The sequence below is a fragment of the Lynx canadensis genome, chromosome C1 (genome assembly GCF_007474595.2).
Source record: "Lynx canadensis isolate LIC74 chromosome C1, mLynCan4.pri.v2, whole genome shotgun sequence".
Classification (NCBI taxonomy): Eukaryota; Metazoa; Chordata; class Mammalia; order Carnivora; family Felidae; genus Lynx; species Lynx canadensis.
In genome coordinates this window covers 75,591,470-75,612,594 of record NC_044310.1, presented here as the reverse complement: position 1 = coordinate 75,612,594, position 21,125 = coordinate 75,591,470, and positions in this window count along the sequence as shown.

The following is a 21,125-nucleotide window of genomic DNA, read 5'->3' as shown; positions in this document are numbered from 1 at the left end:
CCCACGTTAACACCCCTGACAGCAGTGCCTCTTGTGGTAGCAATGCCACATTTATTCTGTAATTAGTATTTTCTGCCCTTCTAAAAGATGATCTCCACAGTCTGAGGCCGTGTCTGTGGCATATACAACACCCGCCACATCATCGAGGGGTTCTGTGAGCGGAGCGTATCGAAGGGCTTCTCTGCAACCCCACCTTCTTGAGCCTCCGCCTGACCTCCTCTCCCCAGTCAAAGGCCTGCCTGTGCTCACTCTCAGGGTCACCTTTCCTAACTTTCTGCCATGAAGAAGGAAGGGCATGGGCTTCCCCAGGAGCTCAGGGCGGTGGTAGTTGACAGCTAAGCGGAGGCCCGGGGCTCAGTCTACACCCGCCACAGCCTGGGCCCCACATCAGAGGGCTGCTCCCCAGGCTCATGACCACTGTCCCCCCTCCTCTTCGTACTTGTTCCTTAGTCTTCCATCAGTTTCACGCAATTGAGGCAGACTTTCTACGGGAAGGACCTCACCAAGCCTGATCCATCGACTGACACCTGGGCCTCAGGCAAGGGGGCCCTTCTGCTAGGGCAACAAAGTCTCACAAACTGGGGGGGGGGGCAGGAATTTATTCTCTCAGTTCTGGAATCTAGCAGGCAGACATCAAGGTGTCAGCAGGCACATGCTCCCTCTGAAAGTCCAGGGAAGAATCCTTCCTTGCCTCCTCCTAGCTTTTGGTGGCTGCCGGTGGCCCTGGGCATCCTTTTGCTTCACTCTAATCTCTGCCTCCACCATCATATGACCTTCTCTGTGCACACTCCTATGCTGTCACACGGCCTTCTTTTAAGAATACTAGTTATTGGATTTAGGCCCATTCTCCTCTGGTATGACAACATCATAACTAATTAAATCCACAAAGACCCTATTTTCAAAGAAGGTCATATTCTCAGGCCCTGGTGGATATGGATTTTGTGGGATACTGTTCCACAGAGCGCAGTGAGTATTGGAGCATGAGGACAATCTGATGAGGTAGGGAATATTCTCCTCAGACAAAACAATGGGAGAAGGTCTTTCCCCCCTCAACAGCCTCATCCCCCTTCCAGAGTGGATCTAAGTAATATATATCTTTATTTTAGTTTGCTTTATCTCAGCAGGCAAATACTCTATGAAGAAAAGAAGGTGCATTTGTAACCAGTAGGAGACCCTGTGGCTTCATCGGCTTTGAAGCCTAACTTGTCATCTGAGCATGTCCCAGCCATCCACTGCATGGCATACAGGTCTCCTGAGACCAGCCCAGGACTCTCTCTGACTGTGGCCTTACATACTGTCATAGTCAGAGGAGTGTTTGGGCCACTGAAACATTGTTTTTGACACAGAATGAAAATGTAGCTCTTGCTCCCTAAGCTCCTTTGGTGTTCGAAAAAATATCTGCCTAGATCAAGTTCTTTTCCAGTTATTTGACATAGTAGAGGGTAACACCCCCATCATCCAACTGAGCCTGCCATTCTGACCACCCCCTGCTCCAACTTTCCACAGAGTCCCCACTCTGGGAGGTGAAGGGAGAGCACAGGCTGGGTGCCTACCTCTACTTTCCAGCTTGTGGTGGAGGTGAGAGAGACATTGATGGAGCCCTGGGGGGCATGGGCGGTAGCTCTGAAAGTTAGACTGTAAGAGCCCCAAGGGCAGCAACTGGGCCTGTCTTCCTCATGGCGTCTAGTGGCCAGTCTGGCACATAGTGGACACTCATGGAATATCTGGGGAATGAATGATCGGTCACTGGGATGCTGGCTGTCAGTTCAGACTGTTTCTCTGTGATGATGGTCCTTCCAAGGTCCTGGACTTTGTGAAACACCCACCACTGCTTCCGTTGTATTCCGCTGATCAGAGACCAACCCTGATACAATGTGGGAGGGGACCACACAGGGCGTAAATACTGGGGAGCTGGCAACCACAGAGATTAGTTTCCTCTTGTGATCCCTCAATAATAGTGTCATTATTTAGAAATACAAATGAAATGCCATTTTTTCTTATGCTCAGCAGTATTGTTTTTATTTCCCTTACCCTCTCACCCTGTAGGCTTTTATCTGAGTATAGTATGTTATTTTTGTTAGGTTCAGCCTGAATTTCTGCACCAAGAAGACCTCAAACTATAGTAGCTTAGACAAGAGGGGGTAGGCCAACGCAGGATGACCTTGCTCTTTGAGGGCACCGGGAACTCAGGTTCTTTCTATTTATGCTTTTGCCCTTAGGGTGCTGACTTCAACTGCATGGTTAAAGCTGGCTCACAAGTAAAAAGAGGGTAGGGAGAGGATGTGGAGAGGTGAAAGCATTCCATGTAAGAATGTGACCTGGATGGCATACATTAATTCTTGTGCCATTGCTTAAGTCCAGTTGGCCAAAGTCACACGGCCATGCCCATGTGCAAGAAAGGCTGGGAAATACAGACTCCATCTGGCTGCCCATGTACTCAGCTCAAACTTTTAGGACCGAGAGGATGAATCATGGGAGATAGTGTTCTCTGTCACCTACGTGACTAGACAGCAAATAAGCAGAGGCCTCATGACGTAGCTCCACCACTAACTAGTGACGAGACCAGATACGAGGTACTTATCGCCTCTCTAGACCTCGGTTTGTATTGTCTGTAAAATGAGCACACGGCACTAAATCAGCAATTTCCAACATACAGGCTTTATACTAAGAGGGAGCTGTGGTGTGAATACAAATAATTTTAGAAAATATTTGAGAATCAAGCATTTTCTATCACTGGAAGAAATAACATGACACATCTTTATATATACTACCAATTTTCAAATGTAGGTGCTGTCATAATGATTAAAATGTGGTATTTAAAATTTTACTATGTTTGCAGTTAATTTGATTTCATCAGGTACTTTTCTTCCATAAATATCTAGAATCCCAATTACTGTCCTATGGGAGACTGTGAGCTTTTTTAATATTAAGAAAGAATTTTTGGGGGCGTCTGGGTGGCTTAGTCGGTTAAACGTCTGACTTCGGCTCAGTCACGAACTTGCGGTTTGTGAGTTCGAGCCCCGCGTGGGGCTCTGTGCTGACAGCTCAGAGCCTGGAGCCTGCTTCAGATTCTGTGTCTCCCTCTCTCTCTGTTCCTCCCCCGCTCACACTCTGTCCTCTCTCTCTCTTTCTCTGTCTCAAAAATAAAAATAAAAAAGATTTAAAAATTTAAAAAAAAAAAGGAAAGAATTTTTGTACTTGAGTTCCTGGAACATAATAGATGTTCAGTAAACATTTGTTGTTTGCATTTAATAGATTGCAGGGCACCACTGAATGAGATGAGCTCTTTCATTTCTGCCTACTCTAGAATCTTAAGAATTCTTTACTCTAACTCTGAGGCAATTTTCCAGTTTGAGTTTTACTGTAACCAATCACTTCTACATAATTAAAACCAGTGCTGGTCCACTGCATCAGTTGCCAAATACCGGGAGACTTTTCCATTTCACATACATATAATAGCCCTGCTCAGTTAGTATTCACGTCTTCAAAATCTCTTCCTGGAAATAACCTTCCCCAGTTGTAAAAATGAAGAAGGTGGAACTTACACACCACCCTTTAAAGGTCCTGCGTTACAAATTCATTCAGAAACACAGATTATGTCTGCTTGTAAGGGTGACACCAGGAGATGAATGTGATGCATCTTCAGTAGGAGCTTCAGTAGACTCAGTAGGGATTTCCACGGCTTTCACCCACCCTGCAAAATTTATTATTTTATGCTGTATGATGTTACTAAGTTCTAAAATGTTTACATCACAAATATAAAATACTGGCTTGTAGGCAAAGGAAGCTCTCGGTGTTCCCTCCTCTACCTCTGAGGTCAATCCCAGGAGGAGAGATGTTTGTATTGATTGGTCCTGTTCCAATCCAATATGCAGGGATGTTCTTGGGCCATGCTTTCCACAGTGGGGCACTGGACGTGGAGCTTAAATAAGACTTCTGTCCTTGAGGATGGTTTTCTTCTGGAGGGAGAAAGAAGAGGGAGAGTCCTGACTACTTTGTTTCATTCCCTTCTTTCTTCTTTCCCATTTGTCTGGGTGAGTCGAAAGGGCAGAGCTGAACTGAGTTCAGCTGAGGGCTGGGGCTGACTGACTGCCCAGAGTGGCTCTGCCCTGGGCATCAGTACACCCGCGGGCTCGTGTTCTCTTCTTCTTGGCTCTCGTTCCTGATTTCCATTGGATTGGTCTTGCCTTACCACCAAGTGTGGGCTTGAGGGGGTGACATTCAGGGGGTTAGACAGGAGGGTCAGTTGGGTGATTGGTGTTATTGCCAAGTTCCAGGCCACTTTACTTGGCTCAGCCTTGCCTGCCAGAGTCCAGTGGTATTTGAAGCTAAAGCCCAGGTTTCAAAGCTTTCGTTGTCTCAACACGGTTCATACGTATGTAGCTTCTGAAGGGTTAGGGACAACCGCAGAGTTAGGAACTGAAAGGCTCTGATTTCTCTGCAGGTCATGCGTTTTTCTGCTTTTGCAACAATATATCATAAGAGAAGGATTTTATGTAGAGAACGTGGAGAATGCACATTAATTCGGACAGTCCTGTGTTCGAGTTCATAATACACAGAATTGTTTTGAAATGTAACAGACTACAAATTCAAAGTTAGAAGGCTAGGGGGCACCTGACTGGCTCAGTCAGTAGAGCATGTGACTCCTGACTTCATGGTTGTGGGTTTGAGACCTATGTTGACTGTAGAGATTTTTTTTTGAAACAGTAGAACAAAAAATAAAGTTAGAAGGCTGGGGTTCAAATCCCACTAAGTATGTGATATTGGCTAAGATATGTAGCCTCTGGTTTCTTGGAAGTGTGTGTGTGTGCGCACGCATGTGCACGTGTGTGTGCATGCATGTGTGTGTGTGTGATTGTATACATTTTATCAGAGTTAGGAGTAAACGAGCTATAATATCTATCTTATACAAATAGTAATAGGTACTTGGTGAAAATTTACTGAATTTCTATGGTAGTTCAAACATGTTTTACTGGATTTAAGCTTTTGAAATGATTTCTCCTGAGTATTTTCAAAGACTTACTTGTTAAATTCATAGCATTCTTTTAGCTTCAAATCAAGGGATTAAAAAACTCACATTCCTCAATATGCAGTCTACTATAGGAACCAAAAATTACTTCTTTTATATTCAAAGACTTGTATGGCTATGACATACAACTACTTTAAACTGTGGCTTCTGTCATTTAATTAGTCTCATTTAGTTTATTAGAATATGTTAATGCTAGTTAGGTATACTTTACCTAAAGGGATTAAAAACATGTCACAACAAATATTTTACCCATTTTGTGCTTTCATTCTGCAAATATATATTAGTTATCCTGATCTAGGTTTTTTCTATTATTCTAATTGAGGGAGATTTTGTTACACAGCATCAACTTAGTATGTAATCAATTTTTTTTTTTTTTTAACAACTTGGCATTTTACTTTGTTCTTGCAATAATGTAATGGCAACATTAAGGGACAGTTAGCCATTTTATCATGGCTCTTGGATGGTTAATGTAAGCTTTTTAAAAGTGTTATATCTGCCCAAAGAAAGCTCTAGTAATTGTGAAGTGTGATGTAGTGAAGTTCTGGTGTTTTTGACAGACATGAATGCTTGAGCTTGGAGAAAGATGGCTGTGGTCATTTGTGGTGACCTATCTTCCTCAAAAAAAAGCTGCACCGGACTCAAGACCCACGAACTTTTCTTGGGCAGGGCTGCTTCAGTAAGCCTCTATTCGTGTTAGGTAGGGACTTCCAGAGATAAGCAGGTATCTGTTGAACACAAGTTCTAAGAAAAAATAAAGTGGGTATTTCTTAGGAGAGGTTCATTTGCTGCATTTTTTTTTTTAAGGTCCATTGTCAGAACTCAAAGAGGAGGACGCTGGTCCCTGACTGCCTCCTAGTGCCACAGGGAGACCAAAGGACTTCGCAGTTCTGACACCTTTTCCCAGTGGATTTCAAATGAAAGGATCAACATGTATGGCAAAGCCTCATTCTGCACTCCTGCACCCCTCCAGCCAGGGTGAAATGGTCCAGCTCACCTGGTCCTGATTCTTAATAAAACTCACAGTTACTCAGAAAAACCATGAGCCATGCTAAGCACACTATATAGGTGATCTCATTTAATCTTCAAAACACATCTAAGGGGTAGGCTTTGCTTATTTTCTTTTAAGTTTATTTATTTACTTGGGGTGGGGAGGGGAAGAGAGAGGGAGAGAGAGAGAATCCCAAGCAGACTCTGCACTTTCAATGCAGAACCCGATGCAAGGATTGAACTCACAAACCATGAGATCACGACCTGAACTGAAATCTAGAGTTGGACACTTAACTCGACTGAGCCATTCAGGTGCTCTGGCTTTGCTTATTCTTATCTGAATTTCAAGTATGAGAAAACTGAATCTTAGATTTTGTGATTTGCCCAGGGGCACACAGTTATTGAGTGGGAAAAAGACAATAGCCAAATCTGGGCAGCTGACTTTAGAGCCTGAACTCTGACCGGCACACCGCCCAGATCACATTGCCCGGTGATCACCATGTATCCAGACTGTCTTCAACAGTCCTGGCTTCAAGTATTCTGTCCCTTTGGTCCCTGAAGATGTTCTAACTTGTCCACTTGTGTATCCCATTTTCTGGTAATATTTCAAACATAGGTAGCAAGTAAGTACCTACTGAATAGATACTTACATTGTTCTTACTAGTCTAAATGCCCTTTTGAAATCAATTCTTGTCTCAACTGTATAAAATATGTATTACTATATCATCTCCATTTTATACAATGGGAAATAGAAGAACAGAGAGGTTAAGTAACTTGACCGAGGTTGAAGAGCAAATAAATGGTAAATGGCAGTGTTGGGATTCAAACCCAGGACACCTGGCTAGTAACCATTATGCCACATTACCCCTACATTCATGGCATTAGTTACTGGGACATGTATCCCATGCTCAGCACTCAATTAAAGGAAATATAGACATGGACTCTGCTCTTCAGTTGCACACAGCTGCTGTCATAAATAGCTGCTCAGAGAAGGGTAAAGTTCAAACAGGCCAGACCTGGCTCTGAAGGGGTGGCAGACACTGCTGATTGCCCATCTCGTCTTTCGTTTCTTCCTCTTGCTTTCTAACCAGATGCCAGTTTTGTTTAGGACAGCATTGAGCCCATTAAGAGGCGGCCATGCAGCCAGGTTCTACCCAGTGAGATGAGCCCCAGTGGGGCTCCCTGGAAAGCTATTACTTTTCTGATACAAAGGCACAGATTCAGCTGACACGGACCTTTGACCCTTTGTCCTTGCCCTTTCTTTCATCCTGGGACCTGGACACAATACCCGGGGTGCAGCAGCCATCTTACAACCATGAAGACCAAAGCCAGATGCTAAGGATGGCGGGCAAGGAAGTTAGAAGCAGCCCGGTCCTTGACGAGGCCTGGATTGCCTACATCTGGACTTCCTGACGTGTGTAGTGAAGCCTCTGGCACAAACAATTGAACAAAATCCTCACTTCTGCAAAAGCCTTCATGGAGGAGAGTTCGACAGCTTTGAAAGAGAAATATTCAGCTTCGCTGGGGGAAAAGAGAAGTGTCCGAGGTATGGAGTATGTCCTACCCAGTGACAGGGAAGCAAAACCAGGATGGTGGCCTCAGGGGAAGGTGGGGAACCAGAGGGTCTGGGCAGAGCATAGTTAACACATCTCCGTGGTGTCTAAAGAAGAGCGAGAAAAGTAAGAGAGCGACATCTGAAACAGCACAGAAGGGGCCAAGGCTCGGTGAGAGATGAATCTTGAGCCACATCATGGATTTTGAGCTAAGATTTGGACTTTATGAATATGGAGGTTGGAGGCACCGAAGAGCTTTGGGCAAGAATCCAATGTCAACCAGCCACTACACACGGGCGAGTGTTCTGTCTCTGCAACTGTATCTTCACACAGTCCTCACAGAGTTTCGACCATTCTAATATGTGTCAGTCACTGTTCTCAGCTAGGTGAGAGGTCAAGATTCTGTAGGTAAACTCAGTTTCTGGGCCCCTTAACAAATATTTCAGAGAAGGGATCCCTTTATCTTGTTTTAAATGATAAAAAGTGAAGTGTTTTGAGAGGGACTGCTTGGACTCAAATTCTGGTGTTGTCTTTTGACATTTCTGTGCCTCAGTTTTCTTGGCTGTATTATATAGCCAATAAAAGGACTTGCCACATAGTTTATTTATGAAGGTGAAATGAGACAGCACTGACTCAGTATCCCCTGTCTGATGAATAGCGGTCCTAGCTTTCCATTGTTCAGTCCCCAAATCATGGACTATTCTTGACCCCTCTTCTCTCAGCAGCAAATCCTGTTGGATCTAAGTTGGAAATACATACAGGATCTAATTGCTCTGTTTCCCTTTCACTGCTATCACCTGGTTGTGGCCACCTTCATTTTTGCAGTGGCTACTGGTGCCCATTTTTCCCAGATGTCCTCTTGAGGGCAGATGTGCTCATCCCCACCTGCTGGGACTATTGGTTGTTGAAGGCACACAGGTATTTTCCCCATGGGGACTGCCTTGGTTGAAGAGAATTACTTCATTCAAAACTTACATCATTTCCCAAGGGCAACCCCACCAAAGATGGGCTGATGCAAAGATACAAAGACCTGGCCACCTTGCCTGAATGGTCTCCATGCTTATACTCTGAACTCTCTGTAGTTCTTCTCCACATAGTAGACACAACAACTCTGTTAAAATGTAAATTCAATCAAGGGGTGCCTGGGTGGCTCAGTGGGCTGAGTGTCCAACTCTCAGCTCAGGATAGGATCTTGCACTTCATGAGTTTGAGCTCCGCATTGGGCTCTGCACTGATAGTGGGGAGCCTGCTTGGGATTCTCCCTCTCTCTGCCTCTCCCTGCTTCTGCTGTCCCTTTCTCTCTCAAAATAAATAAATAAACACTTCTAAAAAACCCATAAATTACATCAAGACTCCATAGCTTCCCCCCCACTGCATAAAGGTCAAATTCCCAACAGTGACTGAAAGGCTCCTTCATAATCTGCTTAATCACTGTGTCAACACCTCCTCTGCCTCACCTCCTATGATTCTACCCCTTGTTCACTCTACTCCAGTCACTCTGGCAACCTTGTTGTTCTTGGACATGTCAGGCAAACTCCTGCCCCGGGACTATTTTTGTTTGTTTGTTTGTCTGTTTGTTTGTTTGTTTATTTAAATTTATATCCAAGTTTGTTAGTATATAGTGCAATAATGATTTCAGGAGTAGAATCCAGTGATTCATCCCCTACGTATAATACCCAATGCTCATTCCAACAAGGGTCCTCCTTAATGCCCCTTGTCCAATTAGCCCATGCCCTCACCCTCAGCCTCTCTGGCAACCCTCAGTTTGTTCTCTGTATTTAAGAGTCTCTTATAGTTTGTCCCCCTCCCTGATTTTATATTACTTTTGCTTCTCTTCCTTTGTGTTCATCTGTTTTCTATCTTAAGTTCCACATATGCGTGAGGTCATATGATATTTGTCTTTCTCTGTCTAATTTCGCTTAGTGTAATACCCTCTAGTTCCATCCATGTTGTTGCAAATCTGCCCTGGGGCTTTTATATTGACTCTTTCCTCTGCTTATAGGCTACCTTTCTAGTGGGGTCCCGCCCATTTTCTCTCCTTTTTTTAAAGTAGATATTTATTTATTTATTTATTTATTTATTTTAATGTTTATTTTTGAGAGAGAGAGAGAGAGAGAGAGTTGAGGAGAGGCAGAGAGAGAGGGAGACACAGAATCTGAAGCAGGCTCTAGGCCCTGAGCTGTCACCACAGAATCTGACCAGGGGCTGGAACCCATGAACTGTGAGATCATGACCTGAGCTGAAGTCAGATGCTCAACTGACTGAGCCACCCAGGAGCCCCCTGCCCACTTTCTTTAAAGTGGCAATTACCACTTGTCCTACTCTGGTACTTCTCATTCCTCTTACTTGCACTGTTTTCTCTCCGGGCCTGTAACTTTCTAATATACTATATAATTTAATTATTTTGCTATTGTTTTTCTCCTATTAGACCATACCATCTAAAAAAGCATGTGTTTGGTTTGCCAGGACAGTGTCTGACAATGGTGGTCACTCAATAAATATTTGCTGAATGAATAAATGACTCTATGCATTTATACATAAATGTATTTAGAATGGTGTCTGGCACATCATAAATGCTTAGTGAGTGTTAGCTAGTGTTTTTGCCAGTAGAGAAGGGCTCATGAGAATCCTGGAGTTTCAGAGGCTGGTTATGCAGAGGTTGATCCTGTGATCCTGCAGGAAGAGGAAGACAAGTAGTATCACACACTGATTAGGACCTTAGTTCCCTTGCTTTTATGGGTGTGAGCCAACCCCTGGGATGAGCTAAATTCCCTTTAGAACAGATTAAAAGCACAAGTCTGAGTTTCTCACATGGATCCAGGAAGTGATCAAGGACATGAGAGGAGGGTGTGGGCTGGAGCTCTGTTTGGAACCACAATTTGAGTACAAGGAACAGAGGTCAGATGTCTGCTCTGGCTCCAGGTGGGGCCTGATCTATCCCGGGGCCTCTCTGGGAAATGGTGAATGTCCAGCGGTTATACTGAGACAGAGTGGCTGGTGGGAGTTTATAGTGATTTTAAACTCTTCAATTATTGGAAGGACTGCCCTGTTTATTTATTTATTTATTTATTTTTTTTTTTAAATTTTTTTTTCAACGTTTATTTATTTTTGGGACAGAGAGAGACAGAGCATGAACAGGGGAGGGGCAGAGAGAGAGGGAGACACAGAATCAGAAACAGGCTCCAGGCTCTGAGCCATCAGCCCAGAGCCTGACGCGGGGCTCGAACTCACGGACCGCGAGATCGTGACCTGGCTGAAGTCGGACGCTTAACCGACTGCGCCACCCAGGTGCCCCAGGACTGCCCTGTTTAGACAGGACTCCTATTAAGGGAGAGCTCAGAGCTCTCTCTATTTCCTTGTTCACGAGCCTTATCCTTTTCTGAACTGAGTGTGTGGTCAGCCCTGGGTACTAGCCAAATGTGAGATGCCTTCTTTTGGTGGGTTTTGGGGAAAGAGGCTCAGAAATGTACTTTGAAACGAGAAGGAGAAGTGTATGTGCATGTAAATGTGTAAGATATTCTGATTCCTGGGGAAATACACACTTGTCCTTAAAAAATACCTATTGAGGTGCCAAGGTGGTTCAGTTCGTTGAGTGTCCAACTCTTGATTTTGGCTTGAGTTGTGATCCCAGGGTCGTGGGATCAAGTCCTGTGTCGAGATCCACGCTGAGTGTGGAATCTTCTCTCTCCCTCTGCCTCTCTCCACCACTCACATGGTCTCTCTCTCACTCATTTTACTCAATATCAATATAGATTTGTATCTGACCATAGAGCAACATAGCCACTTCTGCCATCTGATGGTTGTGTGAGCACTTTGAAGAAAGAGCTCTTGTATGTGTGAGGTACTTGAAATCGTTCAGTCCTTGACTCCAAAAAGTACAGAATGCCTAAACTGTTAGGAATAGGAGGGGGTTGGTCTTATTTTAAAGATCTTTCAAGACACGCGCTCCGTCTTTTGCTGCTTGCGCAATCCAAAGTTAGACGATAGATTGGAATGTCTTAGTAGTGTTTAAGCCCAGTTCTGTTTTGATCCCTATTAATGTCAGCACCTCATCAGATCTGTTTACAACAACCCTGGAAATTACATACTTGAAGATTATGAAGTAACTCCTGTGATTTTTTTTTCCCCCTCAAATAAGGTTGATCTCTAATGATTTAATAGTTCTTTTTAAGGAGATGGGTTGGGGGAATTTTCTGAAATCTGTGTGGTTATGTAAATCCTATCAAAGTGCCCCATGACTTCCATGCCTATTGCCATAGCACTTGCCTAATACAAGTAGAATTCCTAACCACTGTGCAATTTAACTATCAAAATAAAACTATTCCAAATAGTGAACAAAATGTGACATAGACAATAAAATGCACACGGAGGATTGCTTTTAGTGCTTGCATACCATACGTCTTTCTTTGTCATACTTCTGTTAATGCATTCTAGTATCTTGAAAACTTTTGATGTAGCATGTGTTGATGCTGCATGTCTTTTCAGTCTTGTCTCAGGACCCAAGAGGGATTGGACCGGATATGCAACCTCAGGCCCCTATCCTTCCTGTATGAATTTCATCTTGGCTTTGGTGGGCCATTTTATAAATCTCATGTTGAGTAATGGCCAGATTTTCTAAGGTGTGATAGTCCTGTCCAGTGTTGCCTGCTCATCTCACCTGCCCCTCAAACCTTACAGTCCAGGACTGCTCCTTTGATATGGACTGATAACTGATATTTCTACTTATCTAGGACCTCATATAAATGATTTTTAAAATTTAATTTCTCCAAAAAATTTAATTTCCTCAAACATCAGGTATTACAAGGTTATTTCCACATTTTCACATACTTTTCCGAGAGGAAAAGTCAGTGAACAAATTACAGCCACGTCCTATCATTTCATGCTTTCTCAATTTCACACCTGAATCTGTGTTAACATACGCATGTGTCAACTTGCACTTATGTTAAAAAAAAAAACAAACAAACTGCTTTATTGCTCATTATCGTTTTGAATCCTGTTTCTTGGTATCTAAAGTATCTTAGCCACACCTTTGAGCAACAACCATAGTTGTTTCCAAATATTACACCATTCAAGTCATCCTACTTGGTTGCTCACTGATATTTTCCAGGGAACCTATTTTTATATTTTAGGAATATAACAGGAATCTAGAAGCTAATGACTTACTGCCCATCTAACAACCCCTCAAGAAAACTCTTCCGGCCACGGGCACATTTCCAAGACTCCTAGACCATCGTAGGGAGCTTCTATTTGCTGCTGCTGCTATATCAGCTATTGTTTTTGAGGTTTCCAGACAAGGCAGAGCCTTTTGGAGAGGTAGTTCAGCCCCTGTCCTGATGGGAAACATTACCAAGATCACTTACCAATATGAACACTGATTCTCACTATAAACCAGAGATTTAATTTTTTTTGATTGAGGGATAACGTAACAGTAAGGCGCACAAATCTGGCATAACCTTGACCATTATGCATACCCATGCCCCTGTGTAGCCGCTGCCTAGATCAAGATATAAACTATTTCCAATATCTCAGAAGACTTTCTTGTCTCCTTGGGCCTCTTCCCAGTTAATACCTTACTCCAGGTGACCATGAAACGGACCTCTCTAACCCCGTGATAAATGGAGCCCTACGGTGTGTGCACTTTTGTGTCTGACTTCTTACTCTTCAGTGTGTCATTGAGAGTCATTCAGGTTTGTACCTATAGCAAGACTGCATTCTTTTCATCGCTAGGTCTTCCTCCACGGGCCAATGTTCCACGGTTTTTGTATCCATTCTACTGCTGATGGACACTTGGACTATTTGCATTTTTAGACTATTGTGAATAAAACTAGTTAGAGAGTTTTACATATAAAAGAACACTTCGCTATATGTGACTTCTGCTATTTGGACAATCCTTTATATGAGGACAGACACAGAGCGGAAAACCGAATAAAAAAGCCTCTGATGATTTTTGTGAGATATTCAGACAGAACCCATCTGCCATCCCAGTTGAGATGAACTGTAAGAGCGTAGGCAACAGCAAAAAAAAAAAAAAAAAAAAAAAAAGGATAAATTGGACTTTATCAACTTCATGAACATTTGTGGATCAAAGGGTACTATTAAAGAAAGCAAGAAGACAACTTACTGAATGGGAGAAAATATTTGCAAGTTATTTATCTGATAAGGGATTAATATCCAGAATACACAAGGACTTCTAAAATTCAACAACAAGGGGTGCCTGGGTGGCTCAGTCGGTTAAGCGGCTGACCTCAGCTCGGGTCATGATCTCGCGGTCCGTGAGTTCGAGCCCCGCGTCGGGCTCTGTGCTGACAGCTCAGAGCCTGGAGCCTGTTTCAGATTCTGTGTCTCCCTCTCTCTGACCCTCCCCCGTTCATGCTCTGTCTTTCTCTGTCTCAAAAATAAATAAACGTTAAAAAAATTAAAAAAAAAAAAGAAAAAAAATTCAACAACAAAAACTCAAGGGCAAAAATAATTCAAAAAATGAATAAAGCACTTCAATAGATACTTCTCCAAAGAAGATATACAAAGGCCCATACACCCTTTTAAAAGATGTGCAATATCATTAGGGGTTAGGGAGATGAAAACCAAAACCACACTAAGATACCACTTCACAACTACTAGGATGGCTCTAACTTGATTTTACGAAAGAAAGAAGTGGAAGAGAAGTGTTGATGAGGATGAGGAGAGATTGGAACCCTCAGACAGTGTTGGTGGGAATACGAAATGGTGAAGCTGCTATGGCAAACACTCTGGTAGTTTCTCAAAGGGTCGAGCACAGAACTATCATATGATCCAGCAATTTCACTCCTAGGTACATACCCCAAAGACCTGAAACCTAGGACTCGAACAGATATTTGTGCACCAATGTTCTTAGTGGCACTATTGACAATAGCCAAACACGGAAACAACACAAGTGTCTGTCGAGAGATGAATAGCTGAACAAAATGTGACATATGCATATGATGGAATATTATTCAGCCATAGAAAGGAATGTGTGTGTGTGTGTGTGTGTGTGTGTGTGTGTGTATGATATATACTACCAAATGGATGAATTTTAAAAACATGCTTAGTGAAATAAGCCAGACATAGAAGGACATCTACTGTGCGATTCCACTTATGAGTTACCTGGAATAGACAAATCCATAGAGGCAGAGAGTATAATAGAGGTTAGCAGGGGGTGGGGATAGACAGAAAGGGGGAAGTTATTGTTTCATGAGTAGAGTAGGGAGAAGATTAAAAACTCTTGGGTATAGTTGGTGCTGATGGCTATACAACAGTGTAAATAAAGTTAGTAACACTGAGCTGAACATTTACAAATGGTAAACATAATATTATACTGTGTATATTTTATCACAATAAAAAAAATCAACCATAGGTGTAAAACAGTAGTTCTTTGGTATTTACTCATTCAACACATGCTTATTGAATATCTGCAGAAAGCAAGGGCACTTATGGAAACGAAGAATCGAGCATAGTATTCATTTTCCATTGCTGTGGTAACAAATTGCCACAAATTTATCGGCTTAAAACAACACAAATGTATTACCTTACAGTTCGGTAGATCAGATGTTCAAAATGAGTCTCACTGGGATAAAATCAAGGTATGGCAGGACTGTGTTCCTTCTGAAGGCTCAAGGGGAGAATCTGTTTTCTTTCCTTTTCTGGCTTTTGGGGGCTACCCCCATTCCTTGGCTCATGGACGTCTTCCATCTTGAAAGACAAGCAGTTACAACCCTCCTGACTTGCTTCTTTGTAATGTCTCCTCTACCTCCAACCACCCTCCCTTCTTTCACTCATAAGGACCCTTGTGATTACATTTGTCTCACCTGCATGATCCAGGTTAATCTTATCTCTACAGCTGATTAGCAACCTTAGTTCCATCTGCAACTTTAGCTCACTTTCTGTGTGGCCTATCACATTCACAGATTCCAGGGATTGGGACATTGTCATCTTTGGGGAGCCATTATTCCACTTACCATACTTAGCTTCCTGACTTCAAAGATAGGTGGAGAGGGACACCTGGGTGGCTCAGTCAGTTAAGTGTCTGATTTTAGCTCAGGCCATGATCTTGCAGTTCCTGAGTTCAAGCCCCACATCGGGCTCTGTGCTGACAGCTTGGACCCCGGAGCCTGCTTCAGATCCTGTGTCTCCCCCTCTCTCTCTGCCCCTCTCCTACTCATACTCTGTCTCTGTCTCTGTCTCTGTCTCTTAAGAATAAATAAACATTAAAAAAATAAAAAAAAAACAAAGAGAGGCAGAGAGAAACAACAAAACTAAATTATGAATGGTGCAGCTGAAACATTCGGAGCTCAGGGTGAGAGTATTTGGGTAGAGAGAATCGAGAAATTCAGAGACTAACAAAACCAGTCAAAAAAATATATATAAGGGTGCCCTCTATGCCAAGAACTTTGGGAGTCTCGATGCTTCATAGTGTACGTGAACTAGCTCTGTTCCACATCTGATGGTCAGGCAGGATCACAGAAAAGCAGCTGATCAGTGCATGCCAGAGGGTGATCCAGAGTGCCTGCCCAGTGGCATGATTCCAGCGGGTCAGCTGGGGATGGGACAGCTGTGTTGCTGCTGTTTGACGAGGAAGGCTGCCAGGAGCATTAAGTCCCTGCGTGATCTATAGGTGATCTACACAGCACCTGCTAGCAAACTGGAACCCCAGAGAAATGTGAATTCTAGCATTAATTAGCATCAAAAGTGAATGTGAGAGGCCTAGAAATGGCAGCCTGGCCCTGAAATTCTCTTACACATAGTATGGCTACAATTTGGGCTACTTATTAGTGTTTGCATTTGCACTGCATTATCAAGAAAATGATCTCGCCAGCTTTTTGATATAAATGGTGCCTGATAAAAAGCAGCGAGACCCACTGTACTTTCCTTTTTTATTACTAGAATTTGTTTTCATGTTTATTTATTTATTTTGAGAGAGAGAGAATCCCAAGCAGGCTCTGCACTGTCAGCACAGAGCTCGATGTGGGCTTGGACTCACAAACTGTGAGATCATGACCTAAGCCAAAACCAAGAGTTCCATGCTTAACTGACTGAGCCCCCCAGGCCCCCCTAGACCCGCTGTACTTTCTGATGTAAAAAAATCCAAATAAAATTTTTTTAATGCTTATTATTTTTGAGAGACAGAGAGAGACAGAGTGTGAGTGGGGGAAGGGCAGAGAGAGAGAGGGAGATACAGAATCCGAAGCAGGCTCCAGGCTCTGAGCCGTCAGAAGAGAGCCCGATGCAGGGCTCGGACTCGAACCGTGAGATCATGACCTGAGCCAAAGTTGGACGCTTAACCAACTGAGCCACCCAGGTGCCCCTGATGTAAAAATAGATTTAATGACATCTTTGTACTGTTGGTAGCACCAAAAAGCACTTTAGTCCCACAGGGAGCGGGCTGGGAAACACTGCTCTCCAGGTGGGGGACTGATGAGTTCTTTACATCCAACACACAACAAACAGCATGGAACAGTCTACTACGTGTCTAGGGCATTCAGCAGTGGCCACTACCATATCCCTCCCCAACCTGTGTGATTTGGTTTTGTCCACCATATTTATCACTGAATAAATGAATCCACAGAAGATATAATATGTGCTCAATAAATGTTCAATAAGTGCAGGAAATAGGAATAAATAAATGACTTCAGGTACTTAAAATTCTTAACTTGGGCCTACACTGTGGTTCTGAGGGATCACACCTCTCTGATCCCATGTATTTCTTTGCAGTGACCTCATTGTGTGCACACATTTTTGCTTGGCCAATTTAACGGGCTTGCTTTCAGCCTATGTGAACTCTAACTAGAAAAATGTATTTAAGGATATTGGAAAAAATGTATTTAAAAATTGTCTTATAAAACAAGAGATATTTTCATTAGAATTTTTGCCTTGATCGAAGGAAAACGTTGTTGGACCCTTGCTTGGGTTCTGTCTCCAAGGACACATCCAACCACCAGATACAACTGCCTGCTGAGAGCCCAGAGGTTGGTGCTCCTTTCTCTCTAGTCTCTCTAGTCAGTGACATCAAGAAATAATAACCCCTTTCAGCTGTGTGACTCAAGGTCTGCAAGGTCCAAAGTATGTCACTGTTTACCCTGAGAGAATGTCTGGGAGAGCTGCTTGTGGGTCTCTACACTCATCAAAGATGCCGCCCCAGACCAGTAATCCCCTTATAAATGGATATGTGAAGTCCTTAAGATACTAGGTGACCTTATCTTTGTGTAGGCCTTGTATAACCTTTTCTGACTCTCTTTTTTTCTTCTATCTCCTTCCTTCCTTCCCCCCTCCCTCCTTTCCATCCTTCCTTCCTTCCTTCCTTCCTTCCTTCCTTCCTTCCTTCCACATATTTATTAATTCTACAAATATTGTTGAACACCTACAATGTGCAAGGGGCTGGTTAGGAACTGAGGATTCAGCTGGGACTAAGACCAAGCAGTCCTTGCTTTCATGGAGTTTCCATACTAATGAGAGGGGGAGGTAATGAACAAGAGAACAAATTGATTAGTGAAATATCCTCAGATTATAAGTCTTAGAAAGGCTGTGAATAGGGTGCTGTGAAAAAGAATATCATGGGGAAAGTATGTTCTTTCTTAATGCGCAGAAATCTAGGTGTCTGCATGTGTGTGAACGAATCTTTGGGGGGCAGCTCCAAGGGAGAAAGCTTGGCTCAATCTTTCTGGTAAAAGCGGGAAAAGAAAACCTAAAGTGATGGGGTAACCTATCTTGTGAGGAACTCAGGGAGTAAGGGACGTCCATCTTGCTTATCATAGCATGGCCAATGCATAGCACTGTGCTGGCATACGGAAAAAGCCCCTGAAGTAATTACTGATAGGAAAGTCACCTGATCCTGTAAAGCATACATTTATGGAACCCATTCTTTTTGTTTTTTGTCCCATGTAGAAGAAAATCCAGCAGTCTTGAGTGATAGATAACCTTTCCATACATGGCCAACTTTGGTGGCTTGGGGCAGGACCTCCTGTGAAGGCACTTAGTAAGGGGTGGCAATGAGTTCAGGGATGCAAGGCAAACTTTCTTCATGGCCTCATACAGGAGGTCAGACTGTGGGAGGACACCCCTTGGAGGTATTAAGACATTGGTGCCAACTGATCGGGTATTTGAGAGAGGATTATCTCTTGGGGCCAGATAGCTATTTCCGAGAAGAAAATGAGCACTCTTGACCCACCCCGGAAGGGTTCATTAGGAAAACACAATACCCATTATAGCATTTACCCTCTAGTAATTTATTTCATTGTGCACACATCAGTCTCCTACTCCAATAGACCATAAGCTTCTCTTGCGGCAGCTTTAAAAATCTGATGGGAAGACGGGACTAAATCTTGTCTTGAAGCTGCATTCCCATTAGCTTATGTTTTGAGAATACAGGTTTAGATCCATCAAAACAGCCTTTGCACTTTGTTCATAAGATTTACTATCATCATCCTCATCCTGGTGTTAACTGGGTGGTTTTGGGGTGGCTGCTGAAGATTACGGGCAGGCCAAATTCCTCCACACACACCCCTCCCTAAAGACCCCTCCCCCCAGCCCCTTTCTTGTTGATTATTTTAGGCCCCAATGTCCAGCACATAGTAAGCAACTGTGGTATTAAGCATAAAAAAAACTAAAATAAAAGAAGTCATAAAAAAAAAAAAAAAGGAAGCTTGGAATACAAGTGTCAATCTTATCTCACAACACCTGGACTTTGAATGTGTTTCCCATCATTATTTTTAGCATTTCCAATGGGATATAGAACAAGCTGCAACAGCATAATAATACTTGATTCAAAAAATTCATTCTGGGGCACCTGGGTGGCTCAAGAGGTTGAGCGCTAGACCCTCGATTCGGGCTCAGGTCAAGATCCCAGGGGTGTGGGATCGAGCCCTGCATGGGGTTCCGTACTGACAGCACTCGAAGCATGCTTGGGGTTATCTCTCTCTCTCCTTCTGTCCCTCTCCCCCGACTCGTGCACCTTCTCTCTCTCTCAAAACAAAAAAATCATTTTAATGCTTTCCCAAACAAGGTGTACTGGAGACCATAGAGGAGAGAGTACGGAGGCTTATTATCTTAGAATAGTTCATGTAGGGGCTCCTGGGTGGCTCAGCCAGTTAAGTGGCCTGCCTTGGCTCAGGTCATGATTTCGCTGTTCATGAGTTCAAGCCCTATGTCGGGCTCTGTGCTGAGAGCTCAGAGCCTGGAGCCTGCTTTGGATTCTGTGTCTCCCTCTCTCTGCTCCTCCTCCGCTCATGCTCTGCCTCTGTCTCTACCTCAAAAATAAATAAACATTAAAATAAATTAAAGAAAAAAGAATAGTGCATGTAAATGCATGAACGGCAAAGATGTCCTTCGAGCTGGGTGCAGGTCAGACCTTTGTAACTGCTGCCCCATCCTGCCTCTCCCAACCCAAATGCTTTGACCCCCAAAGCCTCCAAACCTTCTGTCAGGCCAGGTGCAAGAGGTAGAGACTAAAGAGGCCCTAGAGATAAAAGGCTGTCATGAAAGCCCCAATAAGCTTTTCTTCCCCAGGATATGGCATTAGAGAAGCCATCTGAGCTAAAACGATTATCGCTGGGCTGCTGCCAACAGAGAATATTCTATTCCCAGCTTAATAAAAAAAAAAAAAAAAAAAAGAAAGAAAGAAAAGAAAATGTAAGTTGAATCCAAATGAAATATAATTCTATTTCCTTTTTATCCAAGTGATTTCAGTGGACAAAGGATAGGAACTCTGCTGAGAGCAAATTAAATAAGTCCTCTGATGCATCACAGTAGCTTTTAGGGCGGTGAGGCCAGTGGCCTGGAGAGGGAGGTAAAGCCACCTTCCCCCCTCAGAATGAAAAGAGAGGGAGGTAAGGGTGAATTAAACCTCCACCCTACTGATATCTCCTCTCCGCACCAGAGGAGTGTCCATCCTCTGAACAATCGTTGCTGTAAGCAGTAGGGAGTTACAGAGGGTTCTTGAGTAGGGGAGTGGCAAGACAGAGGTAGCATTTAGGAAGCTGAACTTGTCAGAGTCTCATTAAATATTTGTTGAATGAGTGATTCAGATTAAGAACAAGACAGAGATGTGGATTTGGCCATTTCTGTATATGGATTTCAGTAAAGCTCTCTGAAGAAAGGATTAGAAAACGATGTTCAATCAACGCCACAAGTATAGCTTTAGGTTATTTATAGTTTTCTATTTGCTTATTCTTAAGTTAATGCAGCAAAAGTGTTGACCAGATTTGACTTACGGAACGTGATAAAACACAGCTTTACTTTTGTTCCTGCTGATCCGATGAAGTTTATTGTCTGTGGTAATCTTTCCCTGCCCTAGATAAATACGATTTACCCAGAGGCAATATACAGTCAGTCCTGTTGCCCTTTTAAGTCACAAACACACTCTAAGGCACCCATTAGAATACCCAGCCCTGGAAATAATTAAAATGATGAATTTTATATAATGTCAAACCTCCCTTTGTCAGACCACACCACTAGTAGCTCGTAGCCCACATTTTTCCTTTATTTCTCTTTTCTTGTTCCTCTTCATTCATTGGGCTCACCCCTAGGGCTGGAACAGAGACAAAGGG